We start from the raw sequence: 17,234 nt of genomic DNA on the forward strand, positions 1-17,234 counted from the left end.
TGGAGAGGATGTGGAGAAAGGGGATCCCTCCTACATTGTTGGTGGGAATGCAAGTTGGTACAGCCACTCTGGAAAACAGTGTGGAGGTCCCTTAAAAAGTTAAAAATTGAGCTACCCTATGATCCAGCCATTGCACTACTGGGTATTTACCCCAAAGATACAGACGTAGTGAAGAGAAGGGCCATATGCGCCCCAATGTTCATAGCAGCAATGTCCACAATAGCTAAATCGTGGAAGGAGCCGAGATGCCCTTCAACAGATGACTGGATTAAGAAGTTGTGGTCCATATATACGATGGAATATTACTCAGCTATCAGAAAGAACGAGTTCTCAACATTTGCTACAACATGGACGGCACTGGAGGAGATAATGCTAAGTGAAATAAGTCAAGCAGAGAAAGACAACTATCATATGATTTCTCTCATCTATGGAACATAAGAACTAGGATGATCAGTAGGGGAAGAAAGGGATAAAGAAAGGGGGGGTAATCAGAAGGGGGAATGAAACATGAGAGACTATGGACTATGAGAAACAAACTGAGGACTTCAGAGGGGAGGGGGGCGGGGGAATGGGATAGATCGGTGATGGGTAGTAAAGAGGGCACGTATTGCATGGTGCACTGGGTGTTATACAGAACTAATGAATCATTGAGCCTTACATCGGAAACCGGGGATGTACTGTACTGTGACTAACATAATATAATAAAAAATCATTAAAAAAAAAAAAAAGGCACAGAGAGACAAAAGAAACACATAGTAGTCACAGGTCTATAGTAATTTTGAAATTAAGGGAACAAGACCCTGGGAATTGTCCTTTTTGGAGAGGTAGTGGAGATTCCATGAACTGGTTCTATTCTTCAGAAAGATCTATTTTGGTCATAGCTCCCCATGACCTCAAGCTCTTCTCTTGGAAAGTATTCTCCTGCCTATTACCAATGTGAGTACATTGTACATAGGATTAGTATGACCTCCTTGAGGCAATTCAGGCTTGAAGGCTGCCTCTTGACTATGGAAAACTAGGAGACTGGAATTTGTTTTAATAGCTGGAAGAGCATTAGACATTTTCAGTCTGGTCTTGAGGTTTCCCTGGCAATATATTTTCCCCCAAAAAATTATTAGCCTTGGGCTTTGTCTTTTTCTAGTCAATTCATGGTCCAGTAGTCATATCCGAGGTTCTTTCTAGATATAATTTTTGAGCTGTGATTTTCTCTATGTTTAATGACTATTATTACCTTGATGCTCTCTTGAAATAAATACAAATACAGGCGATATACTCTATTTTATCCTCATCCAGAACCATTTTGTCAAGTAAAAGTTAAGGTTTCCTGGCAGCTTTCCTCTAAGCGGTGACTCAGATCCTGTTGTCTTCTATCACATGTCTCTGTCATCTCAGAATTCTTTTTCCATCCACAAAATTGGGAAGAGAGATAATGGGCCAAAGAGTTTTCAATGGTTTGAGAATTCAGACCTAGAAATAGCCTACATCATTTCTTCCCACATTTACTTGACCATAACTAATGCTTGCTCCTAACTAACAGCAAAGAAAATTGGGAAATCTAGCTTTCTCCATGCCTAGGGAAAGGACATAAAATTCATGAGAGATTCAGCCAGTGTCTGTCATAGTCAAACCTTCTGGTCAATAAATATCTGTCTCAATATTCCTTCCACACATATGAAAATTCTCATTCCCGCAGCATAACAGAACACAGTCTCCACTCAGTCACTGACTCTGGTTAAATTTCTGGAATCAGTGCATGAGGCCCAACCATCTCTGTCATCTTTGGATGTAGTTTGTGATGATCCTGTAAACTTTGGACTAAAAGGATAAGTTATCTTCTCCCCTCCCACATAAATGAACACACCACATAGAGTAGTGAAACAGGGACAGGATATCAGCAGTATATACTCCCATTTGGAAAGGTGAAGAATGAAAAATTCACCATTCTCACTGGTCTGAACAATTCTGCAATGTTGCTGGGCAGACACAGTGAAAATCTCCACCCTAGGTTTTAGGATTCTTGCTCTCTGGGACACACCTCTTGCCCATGGTTCTACATGGACTTTGTGCTCCTCCCTTTGGTAGGCTTTTTATTCTTAATCACATCACTGCCCTGTCCAATAAATGCAGGTTGAACATTTCTTTTCTGAGAAGTGACTCGAAAATTAGTCTGTTTCCATCTTTTGGTCCTTCTATTTTACAGTGTAAGTTAATTCTGAAAACACCCAACTGAAGCAGATAGAGGGAAGAAACCAAAGGTAAGATATACTGGCTATATAATCATCTTGTTAAAAGACTGACAACATCACTTCTTTTTGTCTACCAATGGGCAGAACTCAATTACATGGCCCCATCTAAATGCAAGGGAGGAAGAGGACTGTTGTCCTTCTATGTGACCAAGAAGAAATTGGATTGGTCAGTCTGAAACTCTTCACCGATGTCTTATAAAAAGTCTGCTCCTTGCCAGTGATAGCCATTGGGATTTAACATTTCCTCTCTCCCAGTACCATCATTCTTGGGAGCCCTGTGCTTCCCTCTCCTGCAACAGAGACCCTGACATTTTGAAAATTCTTCCTCTCTACCTTTATTGTCATTCATGTGGTCAACACACTTAGACCACTGGCCTCAACATTCTCAAGCTCCTCAACTCTGATGATTTTCTCCACATGACAACTCAACCACCCAATCTCAAAGTCACATATTAGAGCTTAATCTTCACCTGAAACAGTTCCATTTCCAAAATCATTAACCTCACTTTTACCTTCTACCCCACCCCACGCTGTGTCCAAACAGCATCATCTTTATATTTCTTAATACAAAAGTTCCTTCCTAATTTAGTAAGGAATTTGGGGTGCCTGAGTGGCTCAGTGCCTGGGTGGCTCAGATGGTTAAGCAGCCTAGGTGGCTTAGTCGGTTAAGTGGCCAACTCTTGATTTCGGCTCAGGTCATGATCTCAGGGTCATGGGATTGAGATCTGTGTTGGGCTCTGTGTTTAGCAGGGAGTCTGCTTGAGATTCTCTCTCTCTCTTCCTCTGCACCTCCTCCCACACACACTCGCTCCCTCTCTCTCTCTCAAATAAATATTTTAAAAAATCCACTCTTAACCCTTTAATCCAGTCTTTATGCTCATAGCTCCCTATTATTCCAGCTTGCTTAGTCAATTGACCTCTTTAGATCTAGACTATTAACTCCCTTTACTTTTCCCCAATCCAATAACCTTCCCCTTATACTAATTTTTTCATTATCCAGGTTAGGTTCTTTGGTTCACCATTTCAAAAACAGTCTTGCTGAACACCTTATCTTCTCTATTATAAACCCACTTTGAAAAATATCAACCCTAAATGACACTAAACATTCCCTTTCCTTCTGCTTTCACCCAAGCAACTGAACACTGCTTGAGAAAACTACAAAAGAACAAACTGATGTTGCAATTTTTCCATGATCTTTAAATTAAAAGAGGCCCTAATGTGTGCCTGAATTCAGACATTTCCCTAGACAACAAATACTTTCCATTTTCTCTCCATGAAACTCTATGCATATCCTCACCTCACTCTCATTACCTGACACAAAGAGAATCAAAGAGACAGGAATCCTTCATATCTCACTACCAGTTCATAAGACTACCTTCCTTCCCTGAGCCCCTTCACCTCTGTCTTATTATAACTGCAGAGGTGTGCTTTCTCTAGTAGACAACTCACCTATGCTTCAGTGTCCATTCTCATCTGACTTCATAGAAATGAACCTATACCTCCCCATATGTTATGTATCTCGCCATTAATACCACATTTTTCTCAATAGCATTTAACTCCTCTTGTCTGTCTTATCCAAAAATAAATAAATTAAAATGTTCTCATTTATAGCCATAGCTTCAATCTCTGTCTTTATGTTGATGACTGCCAATTCTCCTCTGAGTTTTGATCTACGTTATCTCTAGCTACCTTCTTGACAATTTACATATAGGTTGAACCAAACACATCCAAAACTGGAATCCCTGGCTATTCTACACTCTAAAATCTTTTTTTCTATTTTTCCTCTCTCAATGAATGGTACTACTGTTCATCCTCTTCTACATGTCAAGTACCTGGGAGTCATCTCTGACAACTCCCTCTCCTTTTCCACTTCCATTAACAAATTCTGAATGCCACATCTAAATACACCTTGACTATTTCTATTTCTATTACCACCACATGGCCCAAATAACCTCCCATCTTTCTGGACTATAAAAACATTCCCCTTCCTTTTTCATGTTTTTAAACCCCCCACTTAACCCCAAGTAATCAAGTCTCTTCCCTGCAACTAGAGTAGTGGTTCCTAAATGCAAATCAGTTATTTATCACATGTGTAAAATCCTTCAAGGGATTCTTTTCTGTTCTTTGCTCTTGGGGTACAGTTAAAATGATTAACATGGCTCAGCATGGTCTAGGCCCCAAATCCTGTCCCAGTCTCATCTCACACCACAACCCCCTCAGCTTTCAAAGCTCCAGCTACACTGACCTTCTTTTTAATCTTCAAACAAAACATGCTCTCTCTCACCACAGGGCTTTACACATGTTGCTCCATTTTTAAAAACCACCTCTTATAAGCAACCATTTTCCACAATTCTTTCTTATCACTTTTGTTCTCAAATTAAATGCTACTTTCGTTGACATATCAGACTAGGTCAAATACCATTTTTTATACTACCATTGCACATTGTTCATTTCCTGTGTAAGATGTATGATTTCCTGTTTACATACATGATTTAAATTTATTTGTGCTGTCATTTCATTGTGGTCTACCTTGCCCTCTTCTTAAAAACTCCTCAAGTGTAAGGATTATGTTTAACGCTCTGTACATATTTCCCACGCCTAATATAGCACAGGATATAGAAAGTGTTCAGTAAATATTGTTGAATAAAATACATGAATTAATTTCAGGATGGCAAAGTAAAGAGAAAATTAGTGTGCTCCAGGTATGCAAGTTACCTTATTGAGGCATTATTCAATTTCCTATAATATTTCTGTCAATTTAACTTCCATTAAGTAGTGAATGACAGTTCAAGATTATCTTACCTGAAAAATAACTAGGAAAATTTGTGTATTACCATTTTAATACAGATCCTCCCAGGCTTGGGATTAATTAATATACTATATGTGCCAGGAAAAGTATAGACATAATCATGCAAAAAATATGACACTATCAGATAAGCCGCCTAAGAGAACCTTGAGTGAAACCAGTACTACATTTCAGGAACTACAGGTTGAACAATTCAGGAACAAATTCATGATTATGCTAGGTTATTCTCCTAGAATTATCTTCTTCCAGTGTGAGTTTTAGAGATCTCATATAATGGAAGGGTTGGGACTCTCTGTTTCTCTTTACATAAAATGGTGATATAGCAGGATAAACTCTTGATTGGGAACTAAAAACTTGTTTTCAGTCCTGGCTCTGCCACAGTGTGACATTTTGTACATTGTTTAAAGTTTCTGAAACTCAGTTTTATTCACTTTTAAGATATGAAGGTGAATTTATAAAGTTCCTTTCACATCTAGAATTCTAAAGCTCTTAAATTAGTGTCTTTGTTATGTGTCAACAGCAATCATGATGGGAAATTCAGAATTCATCTGGGGCACCTGGGTGGCTCAGTCAGGTAAGCATCTGCCTTTGGCTCAGGTCATGATTTCAGGGTCCTGGGATGGAGCATCACATCAGGCTCCTTGCTCAGCGGGGAGTTTGCTTTTCCCTCTCCCTCTGCCCCTCTCCCCTGCTCATGCTTGCTCTCTCTCTCTCACTCTCTCATGCATAAATAAATAAAATCTTAAAAAAAAAAATAATTCATCTGGAAAAAGTTAATCAAGTACTGCAGGGTCAAACATAAAATCCTAAACAGTGAGAAAACACACATTTGCACACACAAATAGCAAGTAAGTAAAACATCAAACCCTTCAGTGGTTCCTTGTTAGCCCACTTAGTTCTCCTATTGCTTGATAACCTAAAGAGACATATCCTAAAGAGACATCAAATTGTATGTTCTTGTAAAAAATTAATATGAATATGCTATCAATTTTCCCACTGGGTTTTCAATTATTTCCCAAAATGTTTAGCATGCATGTGAGTGGCATGCCTGAAAATAAACTTGTCCTGATTTGTTTTCCCTTTGGTGGGTCTGGATATTATCCCAGAACAATGAAGCACAAAAGGTTTAAAGAGGTAGTAAATGAAATATAGATGAAAGAGAGAAATTGTTCATACAGCTTGGGAAGAGTTTATCTCTAAAAATAGCTGCCTATATTAAACAGAGATATTCCTAAAGCAGTAGCTGCTAATAGAGCCAGATCATTAAAAAGAAATACTTTTGGTGTGTCATAAAACTTGGAATAATAAAGCATCACTTGCTTAAACTAATAAAGGTACATTAGGGTATGTGAAATGGGAAGACTTGCTAAAGAAAGCAACTGCTGTTCAATGACCAAAAAGGGAAGGAGGCAGAGAGCAGGAATCTTCCTGTAGCAGAAGCTGACATTTTGAAGTTTCAACTTACCTCTAGGCAAGAACAAGCCTCATTCTCCACTGGGGGTAAAAATAAGAAAGTCTTCATCAGTTAGATTCTGATGGATAAGTCTAACCCCCTGGGGAAAGGAGCTGAAGAAATGATCAGATAATGTCCCCAAATCAGGCCTTCAGGAAGAGACTAAGATAGTTTTCTGGGACATCATCCTGTTGGGAGTTATACAAATGAAGAGTATGATAGTCATGGACTTCTCTGGGCTAACATTTCTTTTAAATATACATCGTATAAGTCATTTCCCAGATCCTGACCAAATTCTCTCAATGCTGGGTTGGTTCTTAATCAGTGACAGAGCAAGGGAAGCGTCTTCATTCAAAGCGCTTTTGCTTGGGATGTTGAGTTTGGTTTTCACACCTGAAACCATGGTAGAAAAGTCCGGTGAAGAACTATCTCTCAAGACAAAGTATGGAGGTTCCTTGAATAAAGGAAATATACTGAATAATCAGAAACAGGCTAAAGTTCAGAAACTGACTGTCTCTTGGCTAGGTAAAGAAAATATGAAGAGACAACTCTTCACTGATTACTCAGGCTGAACAGCTAACCAAAGTTGCCTTCCATTGGTCAAACCTCAAATGCCTGATCAAATGTTGGTAATATGCTAGGCTTTGGAGACCTGGTTCACAGAATAATAATAGTAGCTGGACTATATGAAGAGTCCCAGAGCATTGTTTGAGTTCTACAGATGTACAAAACCATTTGACTGCTTTTGGACAGAAATGGACATAATAATTTCCAGAACTGTTTTAAGCTTTCTTTTTACAAAATTAACAAATAATCTACCCATTAATCTGATAAATGGAAAAGGATAAGTGGTAACCATTTGAATTATCATAGGTTGGTTTTCCAGGAAACAGACACTGAAATGGAGATCTGTATGTACAGATCATTCCTTTGGGAGTGTTTTTAGGAATGGCACCTACAAGGAAGTGAGGGAAGCAGAATTTAGCTGAGGGAGAAGTTGGACTGTGATATGGTTGCAATAGAGACCTCAGGTGACCCTACAGGGAGCTCTGGAACCTTCAGAAATGTCCTTTACTGAGGTAAGGGGGCTGGGCCTTGGTATCCCCAATTTGACCAGTCACTGAACGCAAACGACCTCTGGAAAGGGTGCATGCCTTGTGCAAGGCATCTCCCTTTGTTATACAGTACTTCCTGGAAACCTACTTTTCAGCTATGGGCCACCAGTTGGCAATGCAGGGCGGCACATTACAGCATTCATAACACCAATGGGATGCTTTACTGTACATATTTAAAATTCAAGCTTTTCATTCACTGTGTGACAGTTCATATGCTTAATTGCCCTCTGCCTCAGTTACCACATCTGAAAATGAAGATAATAACAGTGCTGACTTCACAATGCTATTTCAAAAATAAAATACAGATCAGACAATTGGAACAGTGACTAGCTTATAGTAAGCAATTAATCAATATCAGTCATAATTGATTTGTATAATCAGGGCTTTCTAAATATGGTTAACATGGTAAAGTATCTAATAATACAGTCAGTCTTCATTTATTTGTATATTCCATATTTGAAAATTCATCTTTATGCCAAAATATATTTTTCCATGGTTTTTCAAGGACATGTACACAGCAAGCAAAAAGGCACAGAACAGACTGATTGCACATATTTCCAGGTAAGGCTCAAAAAGGTGATACTCTGCCCTCTGGTTTCAGCTCTCATAGTGTACCCAGTGTCCTTTTTTCACATTTTTGCAGCTTTTGTTAGTAATTTTGCTGTTCAAAATGGCTCCTAAATGTAGTGCTGAAACGCTGTTTCGTGTTCCTAAGTGCAAGAAGGCTGTGCTATGCCTCATAAACAAAATATGGGTGTTAGATAAGCTTCACTCAGGCATGAGTTACAGTGCTGCTGGCTCTTAGTCCAATGTTAATGAATCAATAGTAATATTAAATAAGGTGTCTTTCAGCAGAGACACACATAAAGCAAGGTTATGTACTGACTGGTTGACAAAAATATTGCAAGCAAAGGCTCACAGGACTCTAAATCTGTATTTCCCCCAGGAAGAATGGTTCAGTATTTGCTAATTCAGTGTTCTCAGTGACTTTATAGAACATAACTATCACAAATGAGAATCAACCGTAATAATAATAACGTAACAATAATAAAATAATAACAATAACAATATTGTACTATTTCTTGAGTCCTAGGTATTTCACATTTATTCTCATAGGGCTGTTGCTGCCCCATTTCAAATACTCTCAGTCCACTGCCACATTTGCCTGAAATGCTGGCTTACAGTTTTTAGTATGCTGTTAGCTTTCTGCCTCAAGAACACGAACCTCTCTGACTCTGCCAATGAGGTCGCTCAGCTGCACGTGAGCGCAACCCAGAAATGTGAGCAAGTTCAAGTCCTGGGGTCAGCTAACCAATGAGGAATGGAAGACTGTAGGTAGAAACTCCAGCATCCCAGCAACCCTGTGGGACAATTTTGAGGCATATTATATCTCAGAATTTCCCAGTAGAATATAGGAAGAGTTTCCTGTAGGGCTAATCAACCATGCTGGCCAGCCTCCAAGATGGCCCCCTTGGTCTTTGCTTCCGAGGAAAACCAGTCCTCTGTATTCCCTTTCCATATTGATTAGGGCTGATCTGTGTAATCAGTAGGATATTAAGGCAGTTATACTGTCTGACTTCTGAGGATATGCTATGAAATATACTGGGGCTTCAGCTTTGGCCTCTCCTGGATCACTTGCTCTGGGGGAAGACAGCTGTCATGTATTAAAAATATTCAAGCAGTCGTCTACAGAGGTACATGTTATGAGGGACTGAGACCTCATATGTTGCCAGCAGCAACATACTAGCCATGTGGGTGAGCCACCATGGAAGCAGATCCACCAGTCCCAGTCAATCCTTCAAAATGACTGCATCCCTAACCAACATCTTGATTCCAACTCAGGAGAGCCTCTGAGGCAGATTTGCCCAGCTAAGCTATTCAAACCTCTGACTGACAGAAACTTATGTGGCATACGGCACCCTGGATAGCACAATCGGTTAAACGGCTGCCTTTTGGCTCAGGTCATGGTCTCAGCCCTGCATCAGGCCCCCTGCTCAGCTGGGAGTCTGCTTCTCCCTCTGACCCTCCCTTGCACTTATACTCTCTCTGTCCTTTTCTCTCTCAAATAAACAAATAAAATCTTTTTAAAAAAAGAAAGAAACTAATATGACATGATAAACATTTACTACTGGTTTAATTCACTTAGTGTTGTGGTAGTTTGTTACATAGCAACAGATAACTAATGTATCCAAACACGAATACGATTTCATTGGCTTTAATCCTTTCTGTCTCACTTTCCCTACTCTCACATGTATGCTTCATAGAACCACCTCAAAAGTAAACTATATACGCCCATTTTCTTATTTTAGGATCGGCTTTTAGGAGAGTTCAAACTTTGACTCTTGGTACTGAAATAAAAGGCTTTTGGAAGCAAACTCTTGGGATGAGATCCTGGGATCGGATCACTCACTGGTCAATGGATCTCATTTCTGGTGCTAAGTGGTGTGATGGTATCTGGAAAGCTGTAATGTCATGATTACTAAAACTCTCATTTTGGGTTGATTAAGGGTTAGATACAAGTAGAAAGGGATATATTGGCTATACAATGGCTCTAATTCTTGAATAATACTGGGAAAATGGCATATATAGTGGAGCAAATTGGCTTTCATTAACTGTCCTAGAAGCCTTGAAAAGAAAGAATGGCAAGCACAAGTCACTCAGCTCTCACTCCAAGTATTTTGTGAAAAACAGGAGGCATTCCTATCAGATTTTAAAGAAAACCCCATTCCCTGCAGCAGGACTGTCAAGTCAAGTATTTGATCATAAAGACAGTAGAGTTATAAAGACTTAATACACTGGCAGCTTTCCTATCTGAAGTGAAAGCTTTATTAGGGACATGTAATAGCCTCATATGAGGTGTATGTCTCACAAAATTATGCTCGGCTTCCTCAATATCTCCTCCTGTTTCCCCTCACTGCCTCTAGACTAACAACTCAAATCAGACCTCAGAACAACACAGAGAAGTACAGTATTACAGTGGTAGAAATTTGCTTATTTATCCAAGAACTACAGAATCGGTTAATATATACGAACAGTGACTAGTGAGACAATACTGGGTTGGACTAGGAAATATGGAATATGAGGCTGCATGAGGGAATTCATTGACATAGCAGCTCTCTCCCATGACTAGAATTTAACAGTCCAAACGTTAAAATGGTATGGCTCCCACAGTTTGAACAGGACAGTAACCTACAATAAATGAGGTTTTTGCACCAGAAATGCCTTGGTATAAAAAGGTAAGAAAGAATCAAGAGGTGAACATTAGAATATATTTATTATGTGAAACCAGTGAACCAACCAGCTGATTACTCCCTAGGAGGGTCCAGGATTAACTACATTTATGAAAGCAGTAAGACTACACCAGTAAGGGACAACAGCTTCATTGAAAAGTGTAATGGTGTCTGTCCTCTATAGATCAAGATTAATAGAATAAAAGATGCTGCAATGGATCTGGCTTCTCCAGGATCAGTGAGGATGGTACAACTCAAAGAACAGAGGCAAGATGGTGGCATTTAACCTTCTGAGGCAAGGTGGACAGATGACTGTCATATGCAATAAGGCTGGAGCAGAAACAAGAGGGTCTTGAAACTCAGGGAACTGTTGCAATAGCTGATATGCCACGGTATTCCTGGAGATGAAATAGATGGACAGCCAACAAAGAACTGCTTAACTTATAGCAAAAGCTGGTGAATTTAGTCACAGCAATGGAAAATCTTGATCTCTCGCCTAGCTTCCAGATTTGTGCCATTTTGAAACCCAGAGCCCACCTATTAAAGGAGAGGTTGGGTTTTCTTGAAGAAAAATATTACAATGCATAAGCACGTATATAAAATATTATCCAAAACTTTCCCCAAAAGGTTCTATGGCCATTCTTCAGTATAAATGTACACTGGGTGGATGAAATATTTTTTTAGCACTTTAGAGTTGTCAGAAAAGGGGTTGATCTGATAACCAGGAGACCTGAAATTCTGGGATGACTCCCTGTTGGTATAGTGATATTGTACAGATTCCAGGTGACAAATAAAACACTAGGTCAGCTCATAGTGAGCCCAATGGGCCCATACAACTGTCCTGTGTCTTATTTTTTTTATCTTCCACTTGGATTTATAAACTGGTGGAAATCCTCCAACACTGCCCCACTGGCCAAGTGAATAAATCAGAAGCAATATAAGACCCAGGTGAGCTTCAAGTGCTACCTTAAAATATCTGAATAGGGACTGGTGTATTCAACATATTCCTTCATTTGATTCATTGGAATGGCCTCTGAAAGAAACAGATGAATCATGGCAGATTAAGGCTATTATCATTTAAACATAACTAAATGATAGTCCCAATCACATCTACTCTACTAAATATACTTTTAAAAGAAGAGATCAACATAGGCTTGGAAGTATATATGGGGTCATGGATCTGCCAATTGTGTTCTTTTCAATTCCAACAGGAAAAAGAATCAAAGCAGCTTTCGTTCACTTGGAAAAGGCAGCATTTCACATTTACTCACTTGCATAATGGCTATGTGAACATTCTAGCTCTCACATACAGTAATATCCAGGGGACTAATACTTCCTTGGTAGTCTGAAGAATATCATCCTGGGTCCTCCATATTAATAAAGGGGATAATGTGAAGAGTGGCCCAAATCTCCATAGAGGAGTAAAGGACTTCTAGTTCCTGGGAGTACTGCCAAGAAAGAGCCCTCAGCTCTTAGTCTCCTTGGGAATTGCCCCTGCTGGAGACAGCCACCTTAACCTGGTCTGTGCTCTCTTCCTGGAGTGGCCTAACTCCAATGACTGATGTATGTGGGGGTATGCAGGCCTGACTGACTCACCCCACCTGGGGAAAACTCTAAAGAAGAAATTTTATTCCAGCTTCAGATTTTCTATTAAAACTGCATCGTAGCTTCATCGCCTTCTGACCAGTCAGCCTCCTTCATTTACCATCTCTTCTAATAGCCCTTCCTAATAAACCTCCTTTACACTAATTTAAGTCTCAGAATCCACTTCTTTAGAAACTCAGTCTGAAACATCATAGTATTTGAACATAGTAAAGAAAAAAATGGCAAATAGTTTGGATGGTCTGTCAAAACACATGCATGTGAGAGTGTAGAATATAAACCTTACAGAAATTCAAAGGACTACCACATTCTAAGATATGCTGGCACACTGCTTCTAAAGTAATGCAAAAATTACTGTATTTTATATCTTCGCCATTATGGAAGATGCATAGTGTTTGGTGAGCCACACTGGATTTTGGAGGCAAAGAGTGATTTTCAAAGCAAAAAAGGATTCTGTGTTAGATATCAGCTTTAGTACAGCTTGCCCTTCAGCTCAGGCCACAACAGATCCACTGACGCGAGAGAATCTACGGTAGGGAAGGACGGCATGTGGAGTTCTCTAGTAAGTATAATAGAAAAATTACAATGAAGTTCCCAGGTGTTCCAGGGCAAAGCCATGTCTTCTGCATTACTCATCATCTGAAAATCTGCCTTTGGGCCTTAGTAGAGACTAAATGCTACACCATGGGAAATAAAATAGCTGTAAAAATGTAGCTGCCTACAATGTGGTCGGTTTTGTAAGACTCACCCAGTTAGACAGGTGCAGAAGCAATCCATCACATGATAACAGCAAATACGGTATTCAAGCTAAGTGGATCTGAAAGGCAAAAGAAAGTTACATATCAGATATTCTACATCTCAATGTCACCTACCTATGCTGTACCAACACTTCACCCTCAACTTGCAATAAGGACTTCTGGTAGTCTCCTAAGACCAGCTGACTAAAATCAGGCTTGGTTCATAGATGGAATAGTTCAAAATACCGACGTAAGCAAAAATGGACTGCAGGAGCTCTGATGAGAGGGAAACCATTCCAGTAGGCAGAACACTGAAAGGTATATTTGATCAATTTCTTCTATAGAATAGAGATCAACAAACAATGGCCCATGGGCCAAATACAGCTAACTTCCTGGCTTTGTAAATAGTTTTATCGGGAAAAAAAATAATAAAGCTTTATCAGAACATAGCCATACCCATTTTTTCCATATTGTCTGTATCTATTTCCACACTTCAATGACAGAATTGAAGCTGAATCACAACAAAGACTTTGTGGCCTGCAAAGCCAGATATTTAAATGTTTATTATCTAGTTTGACCTGATTTAGCATAAGTGATCTAAGATATGTACATACATGCACTATTGGGTAGTAGAAAATTGTCTGAAAAAAACAAGATCAGATGATTGCAGACAAGGAGATTTGGACAAGAAGTATGTAGATAGGCTTATGAGACTAAGCACACATTGCGCAGGTCGTGCTCTCTCACTTCACAGCTATTAGGAAGCATCCACCTTAGATAAAGCACTGAATAAGAGATGGATAAATCTATCCAGATGTGGTTAGCCAAATTCCTTCTGTGAATACACTAATGCTTGCACAATGGGCCCATCAACAAAACAGACATGGTGGTAGAGATGGAGGCTATTTTTCAGAACTATGAGTATAAACTCCTTCCCAGTGAGGCTGATCTAGCAAATGTGGCTGACATGTCAGTAACAAAAACATACTGATCTCTCACAAGTAGGACCCCTTAACAAGACTAACCATTCACTTGGCAAAGCTGTTTACTTTGAGCCCCATCAATTCTGGAGATGAAGACATTCTTCTCTACAGGGATTATTACTTATTTGGGGTATGAGCTTTCCTGCTGTATCCATATTTCCTGGCCCAACACTATCATTCAAAGACTCAGAGAATATATGAATTGTTGACATAAAATACCATTGCCTCAGACTAAGGCAACCATTTTATGATTAAGAAGGTACACGTGACTATGGAATTCACATATTCTACCACATACAGCATCACTCAAATACTACTATCCTGACCGAACTTTTGAAAGGCCTTTTAAAGATTCAGCTCTGGAACTATCTTGAAGACAATAACCTGAATGGTTGGAACACTGTTCTCTAGGATGGGGCATGTACTTTGACCCAACTACATCAGGTAGAAGTAGCATTGGCCTCTTTCATTGTCACTCTCAGTTACTGGCTTGGGGAAATTTCACCTTCCTCACTCATTATTATTGGTTGAATTGTATCTATGAAAAAGATATGTAGAAGTCTTAACCTCCAAAAAAAAAGGAAAAGAAAAGAAAAGAAAGGAAAAGAAGTCTTAACCTCCAGTCCCTGTAAATGTAACTTCATTTGGAAATAGAGTCTTTGCAGATGTAATCCAGTTAAGAGAGGTCATTGGGATGGGGTCTAATCCAATATGACTAGTGTCCTTAGGAGGAGAAGATACTTACATAAAAGAATACCGTGTGACAGGGAGGCAGAGGTTGGAGTTATACAGCTGCAAGGAAAGGAAAGGAAAGGAAAGAAAAAGAAAAAGAAGAGAAAAAGAAAAAAAAAGAAAAAGGAAAAGAAAAAGAAAAGGAAAAAGAAAAAGAAAAAGAAAAAGAAAAAGAAAAAGAAAAAGAAAAAGAAAGGAAGGAAAATGTTGATTGCCAGTGAGACCAGAAACTAAGAGAAAGGAATGTAACAGATTCTCCTCTAGATCCTTTCAGATAGCATGGTGCTGCCAACACCTCGAGTTCAAATTTTAGTCTCCAGAACTGTGAGGGAATAAATTTCTTTTGTCTAAAGTCATCCAATTTGTGGTACTTTGTCATGGCAGCCCTAGAACATTAATACACCCACAGTGGTAGTCTTCGTTGGATTAGAGGTTGTTAACCCAGGCCAGGGATATTTCCATCAGGAGATACATTAAGAGTTTACTGAACCAAAAATTACTACCACCTCCTGGTTGTTTTAGACTACTCATGTAAATAGAGCAGAAAAAAAAGGAATTAATACACTTGCAAGAGATAACCAAATTTCATTATCATGAATAATTCAAGTATCTGATACATAATGAGGGCATGGAAGAGTATGATTGGAATTAAAAGCATTTTCTGGAGTGCTTCTTGATTATCCATGTCGAGTTATAGCTGTTAATGGGAATGTAGCAACCATAGCCTAATAAAAGCACTGTCACAGCAGGAGTTCAGGTCTTCAAAGTTGAATGCACAGGCCACCCCACCACGAAAAGCAAGTTAGACTATTAGAAACAGTGGCCATAGGTGAAGGGAATCTAGAATAGGTAGTAATAGAGAAAGCTGATGAACATAAACAATGGCCTTAGGACCAGATGCAGAAGTGAGAAGTGTAGCCTTTATGCAAGCTATCCATATTTAAAATCTTTTTTAGATTTTGTGTCTAGCCACCACACTGAAGCTTCCTTGAAAGAGAGGACTTGATATAGGGCATAAGAATAGTTGCAAGAGAAGTGTCTGTGTCATACGCTACTGATGCGCTACTCCATCCTCTTGTCTCACCTCTGGGTTTTCTTGCCTCTGTAATAAATGATTTCTAGAATGTTGACAGTGCCCTATCTCAAGTGCATACATGTGTATGCATCTTTTGCCTGAGTGTTTAATGGCATCACGAGGAGTGTGCTCAGATGCACGAAGGTACAAACTTAAAGTGGAGGGAGACTTAAGTTCCTGGGGAAGAGGAGTACATACAGAAGTACCCCAACCTCCATTCCCTGTTGGGACCTTTCTGAGGTATATTTCCCATGGGTTCTTCAAGAGGCCCTGAGCAATTGTACTCCAGTTGCCCATACTGTAATCTACACACTTCATTTATTTTTAGTTCCCTGGCTTACTTTTACACCTCTTCACTTGTATTCCCAATGATCACACTCAAATCCTTGTCCTGTGGTCTGTATTTGGAGAAAACTTAATCAATATACTTATCTTTAAAAGCTATCACAAGGTGAGTGTAATTACCTACACTTTATGGATAGGTAAATAAGACTCAAAAAAGCTAAAGAACCTGACCAAGATCACAGAGTAGTTAGTAGGAGACAACTCTAAAATGCTTACAAATCTTTAGTTCTCCACATAATGGCTTCATAAGTCTTACCTCCTCCACATGCCACTTAGATTATGCTACCCAATTCAAATAAATATACACACAATAAATGTAAAACCCCCAAACCCTAGCTATAAATAGAGAATGACCATAAAAGTGTATATAGTAAGAAAACTTCTCTCTGACACATCTAATAGCTAATGACACCTACACTTTAATGATACGAGGTAATTCTAAAAGACTTTCCTTCTTGCTTTGGGCATTAGTTGCACCTCTCCCCCCAGCTTCTGTTCTGCTTCAGCTGAGCTGCTCAAAACTGAGTACAACATTCATTTACCCTCTCATCCCCACCATGGAGCATGCCATTAAAATCATGGTTACCACAGTTCTGAAAACTGCATTATATTATAAAGGCAGAGTCTGTGAAACTCTCTGCATTGAACTGTCCCCATCAAAAACATTTGTTAGTTTTCAGTATCTAACTTGATAGAATGCACTTATCTCTCGATACAACATTTTTCAGCCAATATACTAGGGAAATTTTATATATACATTCCCAGTTCTAAATGCAACATTTACAATGTGCGGTGAAAAGACAATGTGCAGTAATGGCTACGAATTACATTCCAGATACAACTGATGGAAAATCAGAATCACGGTGTGTCTTTTGCAAAGCACTCTGGCATCAACAAAGGGGATGTGGGT

Source organism: Ursus maritimus, unplaced genomic scaffold (genome assembly GCF_017311325.1).
Source record: "Ursus maritimus isolate PB19 unplaced genomic scaffold, ASM1731132v1 scaffold_23, whole genome shotgun sequence".
Lineage (NCBI taxonomy): Eukaryota > Metazoa > Chordata > Mammalia > Carnivora > Ursidae > Ursus > Ursus maritimus.